We start from the raw sequence: 23,318 nt of genomic DNA, 5'->3' as shown, positions 1-23,318 counted from the left end.
CATAGTTAAAATGTTTTAAGACAAAGACAAAGATAAAATCATGAAAGCAGCAAAAGAAAACAACTCATCACACACAGACTCCCTAGTAAGATTAACAGCAGACTTTTCATAAGAAACAATGGAGAACAGAAGGCACTGGGATGATATATTCAAAGTGCTGAAAGTAAAATATTGTCAAACACGAATCTTATACCCAGTAAAATTATCTCTAAAAAAATGAAGACAAAAGAAAGACATTCCCAGATAAACAAAACCTGAGAGAATTTATTGATAGCACGCTTGTATGACAAGAAATATTCAGGCAGAAAGCAAGTGACCCCAGACAGTAATTTGAATACACAAACACACACCCACACTCAGAGAGGGCTGGTAAAGGTAATTATGTAGTAATTGCAAAACAATACATAATTGTATATTTCTTCTCCTGTATTCCCTAAACTGAATTATAAAACAATGTGAATATAATTGTATTGCTGGGTTTATAACATACAGACATACAATATATTTGACAGTAACATTACCTAGAAGGAAGGTGGTAGGTAGCAAAGCTATACTGGGGTAAGGCAACATACAAGGTGACAACCCAAATCTATAGTAATAAATGAATAGAAAAGAAAGGGTAAGAAGGTAATATAACAGCTCTATAAATATATACTTGCTTTCCTTTCTTCTCTGTTTCTTTAAAATATATGATACTACATTAAGTTAATTAAAATAATATATTGTTGGGTTTTAACATTTAAAGTGTAAAAAATTAATAATCAGAAACCTCAATTAAATAGTGTCGATAGACCAGAAGGGGGAGCTCTCATGCCCTGTGTCAATAGCAGAGCCCAACAGGAAGGACAAAGACTCCTCTTTTTTCTGTCAAGGACTCAGCCAATGAAGAGGCATGGACTCTCTGTTTACTAGAGCCCTCCCAACTTCCTTTTCCCCTCTATAAAGATGTTCTTCTTTCCTTGCTGTGTGGGGACTTGCATGTGGCTTGCCATGGCTGCAGACCCCGAATTGCAATTCTCTGCTGATCTCAAATACACTCATCTTTGCTGAAGAAATATCTAGCAATCTATCTTAGGTCAACAAAAGACATAATATTTATAAGAATAATTGCATAAAGAGGAGGTGGAGTGGAGCTTTTTAGGAGTAAAATTTCTATATTTCACTACAACTAAATCATTATAAATCTGAAGTTGATTTTGATAAATTAGGCTAAAATTAGAATATGGTGATTTTTGTACAACTCTGTGAGTATACCAAAAAACACTGAATTGTATACCTTAAGTCAGTAAATTGTATGGTATGTTAATTATACCTCAATAAATTTGTTATTTTAAAAAGACATGGAAGATCTGAATAATAACATATAACTGTGAACTAATAGATAAAATATATCAATGCTCTATTGGGCAAAGAACGTGCATTCTTTCCAAATGCCCATGGACTATTCACACACGCGCACACACACACACACACACACACACACTCACACACACACACACACACACAAATTTACATTAGGCAATAAAAGAAATGTGAATATATTCCCCCAAAACAGAACTTCCACTGTCCACAATGCAATAAAACTAAATGATAAATAAAAAGGATCAACATAATAATCAAACTTATAAATCAAAATAAAACAGTCTTTAAGAATCTTTTGGGTGCAACAAATCTTTGGATATAATAAAAATGGCAATTTCACTTATGCTTAGAAAATAATTATAGAAAAGTACATATTAAATTTTGAGAATACAGATCTAGTTACTCTGGAAAATTCACAGTTTTAAAGGCTTGTATTATTGGAAAAGAATAAAGGGGCGATAATTCAGTTCTGAGAAGTAGAAGGGGGATTTCTTTATCTGAAATATGATATTTATGAAGTTGCTCAGGGAATCTGAAGTAATCATAACGTGGAAATATGAATGGCCATGGTAAAAGGGTTGACCATGGTTAAAATAAACCCTCACTTACACATCTCCTGACCCAACAAGGGAGCCATTTTGCCTTTCATGTTACCATTCTGAGGGGTCAGTGTCTTCTTGGCAATGGAATGGGATACACATACAACAGATCTACCACGAAGTGAAATTGAGAAAAAAAAAAAAAAAAAGCCCAGATTTCACACAGTCTGTGTAAGTCATATTGATTGCTTGTATCACAAGCAAAGCCATTGTCAGAGGTGGATAGGGCACGATTCAGACAGGTTAACAACTGAGGGAGGGAAATCGATGGATAAAGGATACCGACATGAAAGAGAATGAGTTAAGTAGCAAAGGGAGGCTCTTGGGATAATTAATAAAGTCACCTTCTCTGTCCTCACACTGTGACAGTCTAAAGGGAAATCCACAGAGTGTCAGCACACATCATAAACAGAACCTCCCCCAGCACCACCTGACTCATTCTTTGTTCATTGTAAGAACTGTTCATGATTGCAATTATAACCCATTTTCTGAAATATAAAATAAAACTTTTTGTAATGCTTGTTTAATTTTCAAGGCAAAGCCCTAATCATATCTTTTTTTCCCTGTCCTATGAAATTTTGGCTCCTGTTTTAAATGGATTCACTACAATTCCCTTTTTTTTTGATACTACTTTTCCTAGAATAATGAGCACCCACCCCGACCCCCTGCCACACACACACACAAATTAACCTTTCACCAGCAATTGGTTCCTTAGTATGAATTTCTTTTTCTGGTGGCTGAAAAGGTGAAGGCAAAAACCTGGGGCATTTTGGAACTAGTGGAGCAACTCAGAGATGGAGCTGGTGCTGGAAGAGTCCTCCTCATCGGGGGCACACAATGCCAACTTCAGTTTTGCCTGGCATATCGGGCACTGGAAAATGGAAGATTAGCCCTAGACAAGTCACAGGCCCTGCTGACAGAACTGCAGTAATTCTCAGACATTCAGGTCCAAACGCCGATTTCCCTCGAATCATCAATGAAAACCGTGTGGAAGTCCATCTTTTGGCCTGCTCAGTCCAGCTTTTCTGTTAATACACCTTAGTTCAGCCACGCACCTCTCTCTTACCTCACACAGGGCGTCCTCCTCCGAAGAAACCAGCTTCCCTTGATCATAGCTGATACCTGTAGGAAACAGGGCAACAGTACCTGGGCCTCACAGGGATGCTCTCTTGCCTTTTAGAAACCACTTGAGTCACACATGAACGTTATCATTGAACTGGCCCCCCAGTATCGGTGTCCAGGCTTTGGGCTGACAAGCAGTTTTTTTCCCTGGAGTGGTGAATTCCAAACTTCTGTGTGAAAGAAAACACACATCTGATGGGGCACATGGCATGTCATGGCCTGTTTTAGCACTTATTTTTGTGTTTGCACTGCAGACCTACATACCACTACTCAACTGTGACTCTGATAAGACTTGTGGTATTTTTTTAAAACATGGGGTAATACGTCTTTATATGGGGAAATAGAAAGGGTTTGGTCTCAGCAATGATTGATGTGTGGCCGCCACATTTGATCTTTTGCTTCACTACAGGTAACCTAAATAGCTTTTCCAAGAGAAGTTTCAGGGTCAAGTATTTTTTCTTTTCTCCTATGTGTTAAAGTTTATCAATGCGTGGAAAAGTAAAGTTTTTAGGTTAAATGCGAGAATGAATCATAAACTCTCTGCTCATTTTTGGATGTACACATGAGGCAGTAAATCAACTCCAAGTGAATGCCACTGGGCAAGGGTTATTGTCTCTAGTGGCCGAAGGTGACTGGCCTTCAGCTTCCTGTTGATCATAAACTGAAAGAAACTTACCACCCAGCCTTGCCGGGTTTGTTCACCCGTGGATTTCTTAGGCACACTATCCCTGGGATCTTTCCCCCATTGCTCTTCCCAGCTGTGGGATTTTCTAATTTAATTTATGGTACAAAGCTGCTAATGTGATTGGTTAACCTGACTTGTGTACTTTTGCTTCAAGGAACTACCTCAGGGTTTTAAATGTTTTACATCAGATATTGAATATTTAATGCATGACTAAATTGATGAGTCACTAATAAACACACATAACTTGATCTCCCTCTGGGAATGCACCTTCCCTTCTTGTAATTCACCCCATACATATATTTGTCATGGGCCAAAAGGGTGTGTGCAATTATTTCAGTGTGGGAGAATCTCAGATGATTAGCTACAACCACAATGTTTTGAAGGTATGACTGTTGTGGGCACAGCCAGATAATTAATTAGATTTGAACAGTCTGTGTGCCATTGTCTGTTCTTGAAATTAACTGAAGCCCTTCCAAAAAGAAAAAAAGAATTACTTATGTCCTTTAGAACATAAATCAAAAAACTTTAAAATGTTTCAATAATTCTTAAAAATGTCAGTAATTGCCCTAATTCCCTATACTTAAAGGGATTTATTGAGTTATTTTCCCATGACAACTTTTAAATGAAAAACTCCGAGTTGAAAAGAAAAAGGAACTGGAATGATTGGCTTTGGTGAATTCAAGTTCCAGTTCTGCACCGTAACTACAGGAGAGAGTTTAAAGGGACAGGTGTGCTCTAAAAATATACTCTGTGAATTAGCCCGTCGCACTGTGGAAGGTAATGAACAGTGCTGAGATGTATAGCATTCACCCAGTAAGTGGGTTATCCTAGGCTTAGTTCTTTCATGGTTTCAGGACCAGGCATGGTGCTGTGGTTTTGCATCTGAGATCTTGCCAGTGTTCTGAGCCAAAATACAGGGAAGCCTCTCCCTGCATCATCCCACAGAGCAAACCCAGCAGGGCATTCAGTGCTCTGGCATCACCCTCTTCCACACCTCAGCCAAAGCCCCCTCTATCTGGACGGCCCAACGTCTCCCGTGACTCCATGACTCCTGGTGGCTTCTTGTGTGATTACTAAGCTTCAGGTAACTTCAGAGGAATGAAGAAAACACTGAATTTCTCAACTTCATTAGGTAAGCGTCAGACACCCTTCAGCCTGTGGAGAAAGCATCGGAGCAGGTAAACAACAATTTCCTAAAAGCAGATTTCACTTTCTGATTCAGTGATGATTGTCCCTAGAAAGTTGTTGTTGTTGTTGTTGTTTTTTCATGAAATATATCCATCAATGTGAAATGCAGGGGAAAAGGGTAAAGAAAAAGATACATTTTGCCAGTAAAGATTGGACAATAAATTTAGGACTGTATCGACTACTGGGAGGTTTACGGGAAGCTCTCGTGGGCGCTCAGACCTGATGGGAGACAAACCTGCTCTCAGGGACATGTGTCACTTTCCTCATCCCTGGAGCAGCCCAATCAGGAGGTGGCTGCTTCAGTCTGGCCTCTGTCCACCGCAGTCTTTACTGCCAGCAGATGGTCCGCCATCCTTGCGTCATTCACTCAAGATCCAAGGTCACGGCAAATATAAAAGGAGACTTCCCTGGTGGTCCAGTGGTTAAGACTCCGCGCTTCCACTGCAGGGGGCGCAGGTTCGATCCCTGGTCGGGGAACTAAGATCCTGCATGCCGCTCTAGCAGCCAAAAAATATTAAAATAAATAAATAAAGTTAAATAAAGATCCAAGGTCACGGGCAACTGGCCTGCAATTGGCCGAGTGTGGGTCCCATGCCTCCCGGCTTCCCCCCATCATTGGAGAGAGGAAGCATTTGCCTCTCCAGCTTCCACAGAGGCTGGAATGCGAGTGAGGCAGCAACCTATAGTTACCCCTGTGCTGAGATCACGCGGCAGGGGAAAGGTCACTTCTCCTGAGAACTGAGGTGCACTGTGGGTCCGGATAGCAGCTGGGCAGCCAGACCCAGCCAGCGGCTCCGACCTGACTGAGAAGGCAGAGGGCCAGCCTGTGCTTGGGCTCTGGGAGCCCGGCCCAGGAGGGCTTCTTCCGCTTCAGCGCTCCCACCGCATCTGCGTGGATCCCACTCGTCATGTCACATCCTCTGCCCAGGTTTCATGAGTATCTCCCAGCGAGATGGCAAGCTTCTTACAGCGATCTCCAAGGAAGCTGACACAGTGCTATGAACATAACAATTCCTCGAAACATATGTGTTGACTAAGAATATTGAAACCAATGACATATGTGAGTATCTCATAAAGTCACATCACACTGTTTTCTGGAGAACTAGCACAGTGTCTGTGGGGTTGAGCAAACCTATGTTTTCATCTGAGATCCGTGTGACCTTGAGCCAGTTATTTCTCCTTTCTGGGCCTCAGTTTCCTCATCTACGGATGTGGATGATAATACCTACCTTAAAAGGTTGCTGGGAAAATTAGAGGTAATGTAGGCAAAGCATCTGGCACATACCAGGCATCCGACATACAAGTTTTAACAATTGTAATTGGATATGGACTTTTCGTGCACTGTTCCTCAAACAGACACTTCATGCCTTGATTCAGGACAAATATGTTTTGTCTTTAAGTTCTCCTTTAGAGACTCTTCGATTAACCCCCAATTTGCTTTACACCATAGAGTATGTGTGTGTGACATACATACTTTTTTTTAATTTCCAGGAGTTTTAGACCTTGATATTAGAAGATTTGCATTCACTAATAATTTGTTTTAAATGGTATGATGAAAAGAGATAGTGCAACCCAATTCTGTCTGGAAAATATGTTGCAGTATCTTTTTTGGATAACAGCAAAGACGTTTTAATCAAAAAATGTAGTGTGATTTGCGGCAAGAAGGTGAAAAGGCTTGGCACTTGGTTAATTATGGTGCTGAATTTTCAACTTGTCAACAACTATTGAGTGCTCACTGTGTGCAGGGGATGGTCCCCAGCATTTAGTATGCACCAGGGAACAAACCAGAGGGAGATCCCTGCCTTCCTGGTGTCACCTTCTAGCAGGGGGAGACAGACCACCAACAATAGACAGAAAACAGAGATAAACTGAACACTATATGAAAAGGTGGGGGGAAAGTGGAGGGGAGAAGTGTAAGGAGGACTGGGCATAGGATTGAGTGCATCTAAATAGGATGGCTCGGGTGAGGTGCTCCATGTGGGGGTAGACTTAGAGAGTCCAAGAGAATCAAAGCCCCCAAAATGTGCCATGAGAACAAAATGATCTAGAATGGTTTTCTACAGGTGTCACATTACTCTGAAAACTGACAGGTTCGGTTTTTTTTTTTCTCTTAGGACATGGTATGGTAGATATAATCACAGTCATTCTTTTGGGAAATGTCTCTGCCCCTCCTCCCCGCCCTTCTTTTCGAGGATTATATATAGGATATGTGCTCAGAGAGGCAGCCAGATGTATGCTGGGCAAAAAAGTAAGTTCCTTTCTCTTAACAAGACATTTGTCCCTGCAGGGAAATATTTTTTTGATTTGAAATTTAAGTGAAACCCACTCCAATTTCATACTTGGTGAATTATTTTTGTTAAAGGGGCCTATCGATCCAAAACAGGTCCGAACAAGAGTGCGTGGGATACACCTGGGAATAGAGTGTGTACTGTTGTATATGGGTTTAGTGACCACCACACCTATTTCCAAAAGCTCCCTTGAGCCAGGATTTTGCTCTCCTGAGCCTGGAAGAGCAAAAGAGTCATGGCACTGTGCCAGCGAGTCACCAGGGTAGGAGGAAATCCCCACCTGCAATTACTGGGATATTCATAAAACTGAGACTGTCATAAAAAAAATTCTGGTTTTGGTACAGAGTTCTCCCAGAACCACGTGAGGTACACAGATGCCAAATCTTCAGAGTTCCAAGGGTAACTCTCCAGTTAGCTCAATTTTTTTTCCTGTTACATCGAAACTAGAGAAATCCAAAGCTGCAGCTCTGAGTGCTCAACTCTGCCCCATGGGATATGGAAGAGGAGAGGAAACCTTGCTTTTGATTACCGGTCTCCATGGTATCCAGGCAGAGAGAGGAGAAGAGAGGGGTTTGGGAATGATAACTGCAAACTCAGCTAGCTTTGGGACACCGAATGCCCCAGTTCAGCTAAATAATCAGTTGGGAATAAAGAAACGAAGTCCTTAAGAGGGATCTGTGCTGAAAATTCATTTTTGATCCTTCTGGGATCAAGACAGTGTCTGGGTAAATTTGCTGGACTCTGTTCTTGTTCTGTTTAAGCAAGTTGTTTTCTCTTCTGAATCCCTTCTCAATTCCATAATAAAAAGCAGTCCCTTATCTAAGCTCCTCTTTCTAAGAATAGTCAGTGTAATGTTCTTTTGACCATGGGAAGTGTAGTCTTTTGCGAGAAGTTTTCCAAACCGTTGCTGAGGAGCTGTATTACAAATGCAGTCAGCAGCTCGGAGAGAATAACGCCCATTTGCTATTTGTGACCTCCTACCTGGCATGGACAGACAATAGGGACATTGCAATATCCTGGCCTAGGTGCTGATTTAAAAATCAATTGCAGGGCTTCCCTGGTGGCGCAATGGTTGAGAGTCCGCCTGCCAATGCAGGGGACACGGGTTCGAGCCCTGGTCTGGGAAGATCCCACATGCCGCGGAACGACTGGGCCCGTGAGCCACAACTGCTGAGCCTGCGCGTCTGGAGCCTGTGCTCCGCAACAGGAGAGGCCGCGGCGGTGAGAGGCCCGTGCACCGCGATGAAGAGTGGCCCCCGCTTGCCGCAACTGGAGAAAGCCCTCGCACAGAAACGAAGACCCAACACAGCCAAAAATAAATTAAAAAAAAAAAAAATCAATTGCAGACCGGTATCAGGCTGGCCTGAGGTGCTTTGCTTTCTTTAATGAACTGAGATACTGAGGAAAGTTGCACAAAGTGAAGACGCAGATCAAGGAACAGAAGACCCGTCGTGGTTCCCTACCCCCAGTCACTATCCTACTTCTTCTTCCAACACCATGCAGTAGTTTGCCTAGTTCTGAACTTGAAGTGAATGCAATTCTATAGATTGTACAGAATGTACGTTTTCATGTCTGGCTCCGTTCACTCAGCATTATGTTCATGAGATTCAGCTATGTTGGGAGTAGCAATAGATCATTTTTATTTTTCTATAGAATTCTATTGCATGAATATACCAAAATTTATCTATCCACTTATCCACTGTGGATATTTGGTTTGTTTCCAGTTGAAGCAATTATGAAGGTCTCCATAAACATTCTTGTACATGTCTTTTGATGTACAAATGTCTGTGTTTCTGTTGTATATCCACCTAGAAATGAATCATCCCTGGGGCACAGGATGCGTGTCTGCTCCACTTTAGTACATGTTGTCCAACCATTTTTCAAAGCAGTTACATCGATTTATATTTCCAGTATATGAGAGGTCCAGTTGCTCCAGGTTATGGGCTGAATTGTATCTTCCTAAAATTCATATGTTGAGGTCCTAACTCCCAGCACTTTAGAATGTGACTGTATTTGGAGATAGGGTCTTTAAAAAGGTAATTAAATAAGGTCATCAGGGTGGCCTATTGTCCAATGACTGGTGTCCTTAGAAGAAGAGGAAATTAGGGCACAAATACACACAGAGGAAGGACCATGTGAAGACACAGGGAGAAGATGGTCACCCACAAGCCAAGGAGAGAGGCCTTCAGAAGAAACCAACTCTGCTGACACCTTGATCTTGGACTTCTAGCCTCCAGGATTGTGAGGAAATGAATTTCTGTTGTTTAATCCACCCAGTCTCTGGTACTTTGTTACAGCAGCCCTAGCAAACCAAAGCACTCCACTCCACATCTTCACCAACACGTGGTATTATCAATCATTTTTATTTTAGCCATTCTGGTTGGAGGGTGCAGTGATAGTTCATTGTTCCATTAATGTGCATTTCCCTGAGACCTCATGAAATAGAGCAAATTTTTCTATGTTTATTGACCATTTGGAGATCCTCTTTGGTGAAGTGCCAATTCAAGTCTTCTATTGGGATATCTTTTTTTTTTTTTTAATAGAGGAGGAAGGAACATTTCCCACTTCATTTTAATTTATTTATTTATTTATTTATTTTTGGCTGTGTTGGGTCTTCGTTTCTGTGCGAGGGCTTTCTCCAGTTGCAGCAAGCGGGGGCCACTCTTCATCGCAGTGCACGGGCCTCTCACTATCGCGGCCTCTCTAGTTGCGGAGCACAGGCTCCAGACGCGCAGGCTCAGCAGCTGTGGCTCACGGGCCCAGTCGCTCCGCGGCATGTGGGATCTTCCCAGACCAGGGCTCGAACCCGTGTCCCCTGCATTGGCAGGCAGATTCTCAACCACTGCACCACCAGGGAAGCCCGGGATATCTTTTTTGATTTGTAAGAGTTCTTTCACATTCTGTGTTTAAGTCCTTTGTCAGACATATGTCAGCAAATGTCATCTCCCATTCTGTGGCTTGTCTTATTATTCTTTTAATAATGTCTTTTGATGAGCAGAAGTTCCTAATTTTAATGTAATCCAATTTATCAATCTTTTTCTTTATGTTTTGTGTTCTATTTAAAAAAGCTTTACCTCATGGTAATGTAGATTTTCTCCTGTATTTTCTCCCAGAAGCATTGTCTAACTTTCACATCTAGATCACTGATATGACAGGAATTCTTTTTTTTTTAAGATCTACAGCACGTGGATTTTTTTTTTTTTTTTTTTGGCTGCGTTGGGTTTTCATTGCTGGGCACGGGTTTTCTCTAGTTGCGGCGAGTGGGAGCTACTCTTTGTTGCGGTGCTCAGGCTTCTCATTGTGGCGGCTTCTCTTGTTGTGGAGCACGGGCTGTAGGCACACAGGCTTCAGAAGTTGCAGCATGCAGGCTCAGTAGTTGTGGTGCACCGGCTTAGTTGCTCCGCGGCATGTGGGATCTTCCCGGAGCAGGGCTCAAACCCGTGTCCTCTGCACTGGCAGGCGGATTCTTAACCACTGTGCCACCAGGGAAGTCCAGGACTTCTTTTTTATGAATGATCTGAGGTAGTGGTCAAGATTCATGTTTTTCCCCCTGAAGATATCCAACTGATCTAGCACCATTTATTGAAAAAGCCATCCTTTCCTTACTGTTCTGCATTTGCCATCTTTATCATAAATTAAGTATCTATATGTGTGTGGATTTATTTCCAGACTCTCTGTTCTGTTCATTGGTCTATCTTTGTGCTAATATCACACTGTCACATTATTTTAACATTATGGTAAGTCTTAACGTCTGGCAGAATAAATCCTCCAAATTCATTCATTCTTCTTCCAGGCTGTCTCTGCTATTTTTAGCACTTTGTATTACATAAATTTAGAATCAGCTTGCCAAGTTTCTATACATCTACTGGGATTTTTATTTGGATTGCATTGAATTTGGAAAGAATTGACATTTACAAAATTGAGTGTTCCAGTTCATGAACATGGCATATCCCTACATTGACTTAGATATTTTTTTATCTCAATAATGATTTTTTACTGTCACTGCAGAAGTCTTCTATACCTTTCATTTGATATATACCTAATTATTGGCTATTTTATACTATTATAAATGTCACTTTTACAATTTTATTGTCTAATTGTTGCTGAACAGAAATATAACTAATTTTTTTAATTCTTTTTTTAAAAATATTTTTTATTTATTTATTTAGGCTGTGCTGGGTCTTAGTTGCAGCATGCGGGATCTTTAGTTGCGGCATACCGACTTCTTAGTTGCAGCATGCAGACTTCTTAGTTGCTGCACACAGACTTCTTAGTTGCGGCATGCATGCAGCATCTAGTTCCTGGACCAGGGACTGAATCCAGGCCCCCTGCATTGGGAGTGCGGATTCCTACCCACTGGACCACGAGGGAAGTCCCATAATTAATTTTTGTTTGTTGATTTCGCATCCCATAACCTTGTCACACTTATTTACTGATCTTAACAATTTATCCATGATTCTTTGGGTTTCCTGTGTATACGATCATATTGTTTGTAAATAATAGCAGTTTTATTTCTTCCTTTTTAATACTTATGCCTTTTGTTTTCTTTTCTTGCTTTTTTGCATTGCTTAGGCCCTCTAGCGCAATGTTGAATACAAGTGGTGATAGCCGTTACACAGGTGGTCCCTGACTTACCATGGCTCCACTTATGATGTTTCTGCTTGATGAAAGTGTGAAAGGGATACGCATGCAGCAGAAACCGTATTTTGAATTTTGATCTTTTCCCAGGCTAGCGATATGTGGTTAGACATTTCTTTTGCCATGTTGGGCAGCATCAGTGCAATCCAAGGGTCATCCCTGACGGCCATGCAATCACAAGGATAAACAACCAATACACTTACAACCATTCTGTACCCATACAATCATTCTGTTTTTCACTTTCAGTACAAGTATTCAATAAATTACATGGGATACTCCACATTTTATTATAAAATACGCTTTTTGTTAGATGACTTTGCCCAACTGTAGGCTAATATAAGTGTTCTGAGCATGTTTTAGGTTGGCTCAGCTAAGCTACGATGTTTGGTAGGTTAGGTATTTTAAATGCATTTTCAACTTATGATATTTTCAACTTACAATGGGTTTACTGGGATGTAATCTCGTTATAAGTTGAGGAAGATCTGTATTCTTCTTGTTACCGATTTCTGATAGTGATTTCAGTATTTCACTTTTCTGCAGATATTTTTAGATACCCTGCAAAAGGATGTTTCCATTTTTTTATTAGTTTGCTAAGAATCTTTACAATGAATGTATTGAATTTTATTATATGATTCTTCTGCATCTATTGATATGATCCCATGAGTTTCTCCTTTAGTGATTGTGTGAAATTATATCAATTGATTAAACCAATCTTTTATTTCTTGGTCTTTGTATATTATCCTTTGTCTATAGTGCTGGATTTAGTTTAATAATGTTTTGTTTAGGATTTTTACATCTAAATTCATGGGAGAGGTTGGCTTATACTTTTCTTATAATATCCTTGTCAGTTTTAGGATCACGGTTATTCTGTCCTTATAAAACAAGTTGGGAAGTGCTCCCTCTTTAAGTAGTCCCCGAAAAATAAATATTTATTCTCCTTGAATGGTTAGCAAAATTCACTAGTGAAGCCATCTGGACTTGGAGTTTTCTTTGTGGGATGGTTTTAATCATGGATTCAATTTATTAAATAGATGTAAGTTTATTCAGATTTTTCTGTTTCTGCTTTTGTCACTTTTGGTAGGTTGTGGGTTTTTTTTCTAAATTTCATTGGCATACAAATTTTTATCTTCTTATCTTTTTAATGTCCGAAGATTGGCTGTGATATCCTCTTTGTCAGTCTTATAATGGTAATTTGTGATTTTTCTCTCTTTTCTTGATAAGTCTCACGAGGAGTTTATAGATTTCAATATTCTTTTCAAAGAACTAATTTTTGTCTTTGTTTCTTTAATATACATTTGTTTTTAATTTCACTGGTTTCTACTCTAATCTTTATTTTTCCTTCCTTCCACTTTCTTTGGGTTTATATACTTGCTGTTCTTTTTCTAGCATTTGAAATGGATACTTACATTATTGATTTTCATCCTTCTTTTCTTTATTTTTGTTTTTTTAAAACGTTTTTATTTTTTTAATATTCTTTTAAAAAGTATTTATTCATGTATTTACCATTTCTTTTTTTCTTTCTTTTTTTTGACTGCACCACACAGCTTGCGGGTTCTTAGTTCCCTGACCAGGCATCAAACCCCGGGCCCATGGCAGTGAAAGTCCAGTCCTAACCACTGGACCACCAGGGAATTCCCTCAGCCTTCTTTTTCACTTAAACATTTAAGGTATAAAAAGCAGTTTTATCTGTATCCAATACTTTCATGGTCATATTTTTATTATCATTCCATTCAACATATTTTCTAACTTCTATTGCAATTTCTTCTTTCACTCATTAGATTTTTTAAAGTGTTTCTTAATTTCTGGAACTGGGGATTTGGGGTGTTTTGTGTTTTTTTTTAAATTATTGATTTCTAGCTTAATTATATTATAATAAGAAAACATATTCTGTATGATTTTAGTCCTTTAAAATTTGTCCAGATTTGCTTTATGGACCCAAATCTGGCCAATTTTGGTGAATGTTATAGTATTCTCGAAAAGAATGTGTATTCTGCAGATGTTGGGAACAAATTTATATGTGTTAATTAGATTAAGTTTGTTATTTTTGTTTACACTTTATATATCCTTATTGGTTCTGAGTGTCCTATCAGTTACTGAGAGAGATGCGCTAAACATTTCTCACGTTGAATATGAATTTGTCTCTTTCACCTTTTAGTTCTGCTCATTTGCCTTATACATAGTGAGGCTGTGTTATTAGATGCATATAAATTTAAATTATCATATCTTCTTGGTGATTGACTCCTTTCTCATTATCCTTCTTTAGCCCTAGTAATGCTTCCTGTCTTAACATATATTTTGTCTGACATTTATATAACTGCACCCACTTTGTTTTGGTTGATGTTTGTCCTGTCTTTATTTCCCATCTTTTTATTTTCAGTTGTTCTGTATCCTATATTGAAAGTGTCTTGTAAGCAACATTTAGTTGTATTGTGCTTTATTACTTAATCTGCTAATCTTTGTCTTTTCATTGGAATAGTTCATCATTTTACATTTGCACAATTAATGATACATCAAGATTAAAATCTACCATCTTAGTATTTGTTTTCAATTCATTCCATTCTCCTATGTTCATTTTTTCAAATTTTTAACATTTTTGGATTAACAGGTCATTTTTATCAATCCTTTTTCTCCCTCTACTAACTTTTCAAATCCACATTATTTTACTCTTTAAAATCTGGAGATTACAATATGCATCTGCTGTTTATTAGAGCCTAATGTAAATTAGTACATTTATTTCTTCCTGGATGATTAAAACTAAAGTTTTAATTTTTTAACTCCCTTTTCTTCCAGTAGTGGATGCTTTCTATGCCCCACCTAAACCTCTTTGGCACCATTTCCATGCATGTTGGCACAATTGACAACTCCCAGCATCTGTGACCCAACTTGGCCTGAGGGCTTCTTTGGATGCTGAGTGCCAAGCAGGCTAGAAGTGCCTAGAAATTTAAAACTCCCTGAAGTAGTCCTCAACGAATTACTGATCAGAAATGGCGAATAAATATCCCAGCTTCTTTGCCCTTCAGGTGGGATTAACTCTGAGGTGCCTGATCTCCTCTGGTCCCACAGTTTCCAAACAGGATTAAGCTCCAGTTACGCCTGGTGATACTTTGCTAGATTATACAGACTTCATTGGTTCCCTCCCTACCCGACCTCACTTCCCCAGTCCCATACTGATGTTACCTTGTTAACTCCCCAAATAAATGATTTGAACTCAGATCTCTGTTTCAGGGTCTGCTGTGGTAAATTCCCCTTCCACCATTTGTGATATTGCTGTCATATATTTTTTTATTCTATGTGTCTATAAGATTCATAAGACGTTATTTTGTTTTTTTTTTTTGCCACACAGCACGGCATGTGGGATCTTAGCTCCCCGACGTGGGATCTTAGTTCCCCGACCAGGGATCGAACCTGTGCCCCCTTGCAATGGAAGCGCGGAGCCTTAACCACTGGACCACCAAGGAAGTCCCCATAAGTCATTATTTTTGTTTTATGCCATCAGTATTCACTTAGAGTTACACACACATTTTCTCTTTCTGCCACTCTTTAATCCTTCCTAAATTTCCGCCCTTAACTCTGGAATAATTTTTCTTATGCTTGAATAACTCCTTTTAGCATTTCTTCTAGAGTGAGTATACAAGTAACTAATTCTCTCTAAATGTTTGTTTGTCTAAACATTTCTTATTCTTTGTCTAAACATTTCTTCATTTCACCGTCATTTCTGAAGACTATTTTCACTGGATCTGGAATTCCAGGCTGGCCATTATTTTCTTTCATGACATTAAAGATCTTGTTCAGTTTTCTTCTGCCTTCTATCCTTTCTATCAAAAACTCAGCTGTCAATTTCATTGTTTCTTTTGGAGAGAATGAGTCTTTTTTCTCTAGATACTTTTAAGATTTCTCTTTACTTTAAATTTAACATCTTCACTATGATGTACCTAGCTGTGGCTTTCTTTGTATATATCTAGCTTGGGATTCATTTCTCTCTTTCCTCTTGTTCTGGGACCCCAATTATATGATGTTAAACATTTTTAACATGTCTTTTACATTATTTTCTGTATTTCGCATTTTTTCTCTCTCCTCATACACATAAAATTAACAACCACAAGTACACCCCTTGTCAACTTGGCACCCACAAGGATCTCTTAAACCATACTTTAGCTCCAAATAAAAACAATAACAAGGTCATAGTTCCACATTATATGGTACAACAATTCTGTGTACAACTAAAAACACACAAAAAACTAAAAACCTCCTTCCACAGAAGAGGAGGTAAAGTCCTTGAGTGATGTTTGCTCTTCTCCTTGATAACCTTTAACTTAAAATATGATTTAAAATAAGGAGGAAATACTCATGATAATTAAAGTCCTCATTTCTGCACTGGCCATGTGGCTGTAGCTGGTATTTATAACTACCTTCCTCTGCTGCCCTTTTTGTATTCCTTCTGCCTTCAGCAGGCACCTCAGCTGGTCATGGTTCTTTAGCTGGTGGGGTGACCCAAACATTTTATTCCTGAAGGGTCTGGGCCATTAGTAGTCCGACCTGATTTGGGTTGTTGTAGTTTTCCATTGACCTTAATCACAGGTCATGGTAATACTAAGAGATGTCTTCAGGGATCTCCTGTATTCCAGACATGCTCTTCCTTACCTCTGTTGTAGAGGAGCAGTCCAATCTCCCCTTGGTAGTGAGGATCAATCACCCCAGTCAACACAAGTGCAGTAATTCCTTTCTTTGCCTGTTGATTCAGAGGCGTGAGGAGTCCAAAATGACCAGGTGGAATCATTGTTGTGTCTCCTGGTAGAAGCATTCCTCCCATGGAACTAAGACATCTAGGCCAGCAGAGCATATACTTGCAGGAACAGGAGACAAACATTTTGCTAGTGGGTCACCAGGGGTAATAGTGAGTGGTACCACTCCCATTTCCTCTCCTTGATTCCTGGACCTGTGAATCCTGGCTATGGGGGAAACAGCACCATATTTTGGATGTTGATTCAAAGCATTTACATCCTTGAGAACCTTGCCCCAACATCGTAAGATACTGCCACCTAGCTAGTGCTGTAATTGAGTCTTCAAAAGGCCAGTCCACCATTCTATCAAACCAGCTGCTTCAGGATGGTGGGAAACACGGTAAGACCAGTGAAATCCATGAGCATGGGCCCATTGCCACACTGCTTTTGCTGTGAAGTGAGTTCCTAGATCAGAAGCAGTGCTGTGTGAATGATGAATAAGATATTCTGTTAGTCCACAGATAGTAGTTTGGGCCGAAGCATCGTGTGCAGGGAATGAAAATCCATTTCCAGAGACAGTGTCTATTTTAGTAAGAACAAAACATCGCCCCTTACATGATGGAAGCAGTTCAGTGCAATCAACCTGCCATCAGGTAGCTGGCTGATTCCCCCCGGGAATAGTGCCATATCCAGGACTGAGTGTTGGTCTCCTAGCAGATTGGGCAGTCAGTGGTGGCAGTAGCTAGTCTGGCCTTGGTGAGTGGAAGCCCATGTCACTGAGCCCATGCAGAACTCCATCCCTGCCACCATGGGCTACTTTGTTCAAGAGCCCATTGGGTGATGACAAGGAGTGGCTAGGGGTCTCCAGAGGCTGACTGGTATCCACAGAACCAGTCATCCTATCCACTTGGTTATTAAAATCTTCTCTGAGGTCATTCTTTGGTGAACATCCACATGGGATAAAAATATCTTCACACTTTTTACCCATTAGAGAGGTCTATCCACACACCTCTTTCCCAAATGTCCTTATCACCGATTTTCCAATTATGTTCCTTCCAAGTTCCTGCCCATACAGCCAAACCACTGGCCACAGCTCATGAATCAGTAGAATCACACATCTAACCGTTCCAAGCAAAATGAACCAGGTGCACTGCTAAAAGTTCTGCCCACCGGGGAAACTTCCGTTCACTGCTCCTTCAAGGATGTCTCAGAGAGGGGCCGTAGCACTGCAGCTGTCCGGTTTCAGGTGGTGCCTGCAGATCGTGCAGAACCATCTATAAACCAGGCCCAAGTCTTCTCTTCCTCTGTCAACTGATGGTAGGGATCTCCCCTTGCCGTAAGCGCAGGCTGCGAGTTCAGCTTGTGTTGTAATTCAGCCAATCACAGGATGAGATTCTGTGTTTGATTTTCAGCAATCTCAGCCCTGCAGCTGCAGGAGTTAAGGTTCTCCTTCAGGGCACACGTAGGAGCTTTACAGAGATGGTACATGCCTGTTGAAATATTATCATAATACAGAAAGATTTAAAGCAAAGAGTGAAAGTTCGCTGTCCTTTCTACCTCTTTCTCCCAACTCTTACTGCACAGGGGTGATCACTGAACTAATTTGGGTTGTGTGTGTGCGTGTTTGCACATGTGTGTTTTCAATTTTTTAAGTAAGAACATGCTGTTCTGCAACTCTCTGTATTTTCAATTAGCAACACATCCTGGACATACTTCCATGTTATTGTATGTAGATCTACTTCATTTCTTTTTTTTTTTTTTTAAACAAGTTTGTTTTCTTTTTTTAGAAAAATTTTATTTATTTATTTATTTTTGGCTGTGTTGGGTCCTCGTTTCTGTGTGAGGGCTTTCTCTAGTTGCGGCGAGCGGAGGCCACTCTTCATCGTGGTGCGCGGGTCTCTCACTGTCGCGGCCTCTCTTGTTGCGGAGCACAGGATCCAGACACGCAGGCTCAGTAGTTGTGGCTCACGGGTCCGGTTGCTCCGCGGCATGTGGGATCTTCCCAGACCAGGGCTTGAACCCATGTCCCCTGCATTGGCAGGCAGATTCTCAACCACTGCGCCACCAGGGAAGCCCTACTTTTTCTTTTAACAACTCTACAGTGTTTTGTGGTAAAGGAGATATCATAACTTATTAGAACATTTATTAATGGCAAACTAGTATCTATTAGTTTAATTGTGATGATAGGTACAACTGACAAGCCATACACACAACAAGAACAAAACAATTTCAGTTGAGATGTAGAAAATAAAGTTCTTTCAAAAGGTTCTATTATGTTATCACTGTATTAAGTCACTGCATTAAAAGGTAAATTACATTTACAGCATTTCCAATATTTTGCTTTTACAAACAATGCTGCAATGAATATCATTGAACATATATAATTGCTATGCTCTCTGTGTATGTGTGTAATTGTGTGTTTCTGTAGAATAGATGTCTAGAAGTGGAAATGTGTGGGTCAGAGGGTATGTGCTCTACATTTGGATAGGTAATGGCAAATTTGCCCTGTAAAATTCACGATAGATTTTTAATTATCTTTTTTTGTTTGTGATAATGAGAATATACCAGGTAACTAGGCCACCAGAAAGGGCTGAAGATTCTTTTGTTCTTTTAGAAGATGTGGTCATGACAGGGATTAGCAAACTATGGCCTGCAGCCTATTTTTGCCACATGCGGCCTGCAGCCTGTTTTTGTATGGTCCATGAGCTAAGAATGATTTTTACATTTTTAAGGGTTTGTAAAAAAAAAAAAATCAAAGAAGAACATGCAAGCAAGACTATCTGTGACCCACAAAGCCTAAAGATTTACTATATGGCCCATTATGGGAAAAGTTTACTGACCACTGGTCTAGAGCATCCTTTTTAAGCTTTAATGTGCATTTGAATCCTGGGAAACTAGCTTCTGAGATCTAGAGTGGGACTACATCTCTAACAAGGTCCCAGGTGATAACTGCTGATCCCCGACCATACTTTGAGTAACAAGGCTCTAGAGCTGCACTGTCCAAAAAAACTAGCACTTGCAAAGTGGCTAGTGCAACTAAGGAACTACATTTTTTGATTTATCTCATTTTAATTAATTTATATTTAAAATTTAAAACTAGTACTTGATTCAGCAACTAGAAATCTTTTAAATACTTTGGTACACTTTCAACTGTCAATTTTATGAAATTTAAATACATATCAGTTATTTCCAATAAAAATTTAGTGTCCAAATTGAGGTGTGTTCTAAGTGTAAAATGCACACCAGATTTTGAATACTTTGTATGAAAAAAGACTGTAAAATTTTGCAACATATTCATGTATCAAATCATTATGTTGCACACCTTAAATGTATACAGTGTTATATGTCAATTATATCTCAATAAAACTGGGGTGGAAAGACTGTAAAATATCTCAGTAATAATTTTTTATATTGATTACATGCCAAAATATTTTTATATATTTGGTTAAATTTAAATTAATCAACTACTTCTTTTAACTTTTTAAATGTAGCTATCAGAAAATTTTAAATTACATATGTGCCTCATGTTCTATTTCTATAGGGCAGCACTGGTCTAAAATGGCCCAAGCCTGTGTTTCTGAATGCATGCATCAGCCAAAAGAACCAGGTTTTATCAGCCAATATGTGGGTGGCACAACGGGAGAAGCTAGCTCATGGAAAATGTAAAGACTAAAATAATGTGTTGATAAAATTATCCATTTGTCTAGAGATTCTCAGGTGGGTAAGGAACTCGGTACCTCATCCCCCCAGAATCCATGGTTCTCACCAGTGGCACAATAGTCTTACCCTTCATGGAACTAACCCTATAATGCTGTGCATTTCAGTGTATTCTTTTGTGTATGATGGGCCAAGTCTAGTCCATCCTAGAAATACTGAACCTAGATAGTGGTGAATAAAGTAATGAAGGATCAGAGTGAGTTTAGATGCCTTGCCTGAAGCCAGGAGAATAGAGCAAATGTTCCCTGAGAACGTCTACAACAAGAAGATTTGAAAAAGCTTTGAAAGTAAATATCTATAAGCAAAGAAAAAAAAGCCTGAAAAGGAAAAGAAACAACACAAAGGGATTCTGAACAACAGATTCTACCAGCAACCTGGAATCTTCTTTGGAACAATTCCAATTTTAATTGATGGGGTAAATGCATGTTCATCATAATTGGAAGTGTTTAATCCAGTCCACAAATGTTTGACTTAAAGACCATCTGAGTTCAGAAACCAGAGGACTAAAGTTAGATTGAGTAATGACATAGAAAAGGAAAATGAAAATTTTTTATAATTATTCTGCTAATTCAGTTTCTTCTACTTCCTGTCCCTAAAATATCTATTTACAAGTGTTCTTTTAAAAATGCATGAAGCTCAAACAAATACTTTTTTTTGGAAAAAGAGTGACAAGAATGTTTCACTTTACAGAAATTTTCTTTACTAAGTATTCATTTTAGGATCTCACACAAGAGTAGTCTTTGAACAGAGCATCACATAAGTCATAAAGAGAATCCCATTGTCATGTCCACCACTTACTAAAGAACAGTCAAACGTGAGGATGACAAAACTTTGATATTATTAGTAAAGTAATAGGAAAATATAACTTGATTTGCCAAAAGAAAGTTATTTGCATATAGAATCCAAACATTTACCAGTTATATAAATAAACTGAAGTTGGGGTAAAAATGGATGGAGTGGATTTTTACTCTTTTGGACACTGTTCATTCTCCAAAAGGTCTGGGTGGACAGAGAGGCAATATCACAGAGGGTGTTAGTATTTTAGGGGTTAGTTTAAAACTACTTAACATTAAAAAAAAATTAAAGCCATATCTGAAGCTACATAAGACAAATTAATTCACAAGACACTGAGCTGGAAGGTGTGCCCAGAAGAAGTGTTATTGGGACTTTGGGGTAGACTCTGCTCATCCTTGTTATCCCTTCTTTATTCTTTTGGTATTAGTACAAGATTCTTCTTTGGGGTACCAGCCTGGCCTGGCCAAATCGGAGTCATAGTAATTGGTTGAACGTATGCATGGCCACATGACCCAGGCTAGCGCAACTGACATCATCTGTTGGGAATCCGAATGGTGACAGGAGTGACAAGGTCAGAGAGCAGTTGGAGTTGATTCACCTCAACAGCAGCAGCACCCGGAATAGATGGTCAGTTAGTTCTTGCTCTCTGGAGCCCTGGAGTTGTCCTGGATGGTCTCCCTTACGAGGTTATTCTATTTTTTCCTTGAATTCCATGAGCTTCTCCAAATCCTTTCAATAGATTGTTTGGTTTAAGTTAACCAGACTCAGTTTCTGTTACTTGTAAACAAAGACCCTGCTGCATTCCGACTTAACACAATGAGAAAATACATTAGAGGTAATTTAGCCCATCTGTTTATTATCATTAGGCAGAATTAGGTATAAATGATCTCAGAAAGGTGAAATCTGGCTTAGCTAAGCAGAAATAGTGTATTCCATAATGTCACCTATTAAAAAACTGAGTGTACCTGCCAAGAAGTTCTCCCAAGAAGGTCTTCCTTCACATCTAATTTAAAATTCTCAATTTTTGGACAATATCCATTTAATGCCATTATCTCCCTATGTATTTATTACATGCTTATTAGGTAATAAGAATGGCAACATGTCAATGTAGAGGGATGAGTACACAGGTGTTCACTGTACTCTTTTCTCTACTTTTGTGAAGTTTGAAAATTTCCAAAAGTTGTTCTTTTTTAAATGCCTCTCATGTATGAGATGGTGGCAATATTATGGGACGTACAAGACAAAGTTCTACCTTCACAGAGTGTATTAGGTAAAAGAATGAAAATACAGAATTCTTGGTCCACATAGAAAAGCTTTTGTGAGCACAGGCATGGAACAAGGGTCCCTCAGGTACAGGTGAACTTATACTGACATCAGGGAGCCAAACAAACACAAAATAATAAAGATGAGCGAACTCCTTGGGGTGGGTACCAAGGCTGCATGCTAGCCACTTGCAAAGCTTCAACTTTAATACGTGTTAGAGGATGTGCTCCTTTTCTTAAATCTGATTGGCCCAGCCAGCTGGCTGCTGGGGCACCAGTCATGAGAAGACAAACACCTCCAGGCAAGGGCGGGGCAGGGGGAGGTGCTCTGAATGTACATATAAGGAATCCACTGATAAACTGCCTGGGTTGGGGAAATGAGACCTCAAAGGGGGATAATCTGCCTTCTAAGGCGCATGGGTCCCCTTACCTGCAGGACTAGCGTAGCCTAGCGTTAAGAGCAGGCATTGTCATCAGATGACCTGGATTTGGATCCTAGCTCCACTACTTCTTTTTCTCTTTCTTAAATTTTTCCTCCCAAATTTTTTTATTTTGGTAAAATGCACATAATGCAAAATTTACCATTTTTAAGTGCACAGTTTGGTAGTGTTAAGTACATTCACAATGTTGTGCAATCAATCTCCAGAACTCTTTCATCTTGCAAAACTGAAACTCTATACCCATTAATAACTCCCCACTCCCTCCTCCTCCCAGCCCCTGGCAACCACCATTCTACTTTCTGTTTGTATAAATTTGAGTACTCTATTATTATGTAACTCATGTAGGTGGAATCATACATCATTTGTCTTTTTATGACTGGCTTATTTCCCTTAGCATAATGTCCTCAAGGTTCATCCAGGTTATAACGTGTCAGAATTTCCTTCTTTTTTAAGGCTGAATAATATTCCATTGTATGGAAATACCACATTCATCCACATTGT

The sequence above is a fragment of the Balaenoptera acutorostrata genome, chromosome 19 (assembly GCF_949987535.1).
Source record: "Balaenoptera acutorostrata chromosome 19, mBalAcu1.1, whole genome shotgun sequence".
NCBI classification, from domain to species: domain Eukaryota; kingdom Metazoa; phylum Chordata; class Mammalia; order Artiodactyla; family Balaenopteridae; genus Balaenoptera; species Balaenoptera acutorostrata.
The sequence above is the reverse complement of the archived record's forward strand: the minus strand, read 5'-3'. Positions refer to the sequence as shown.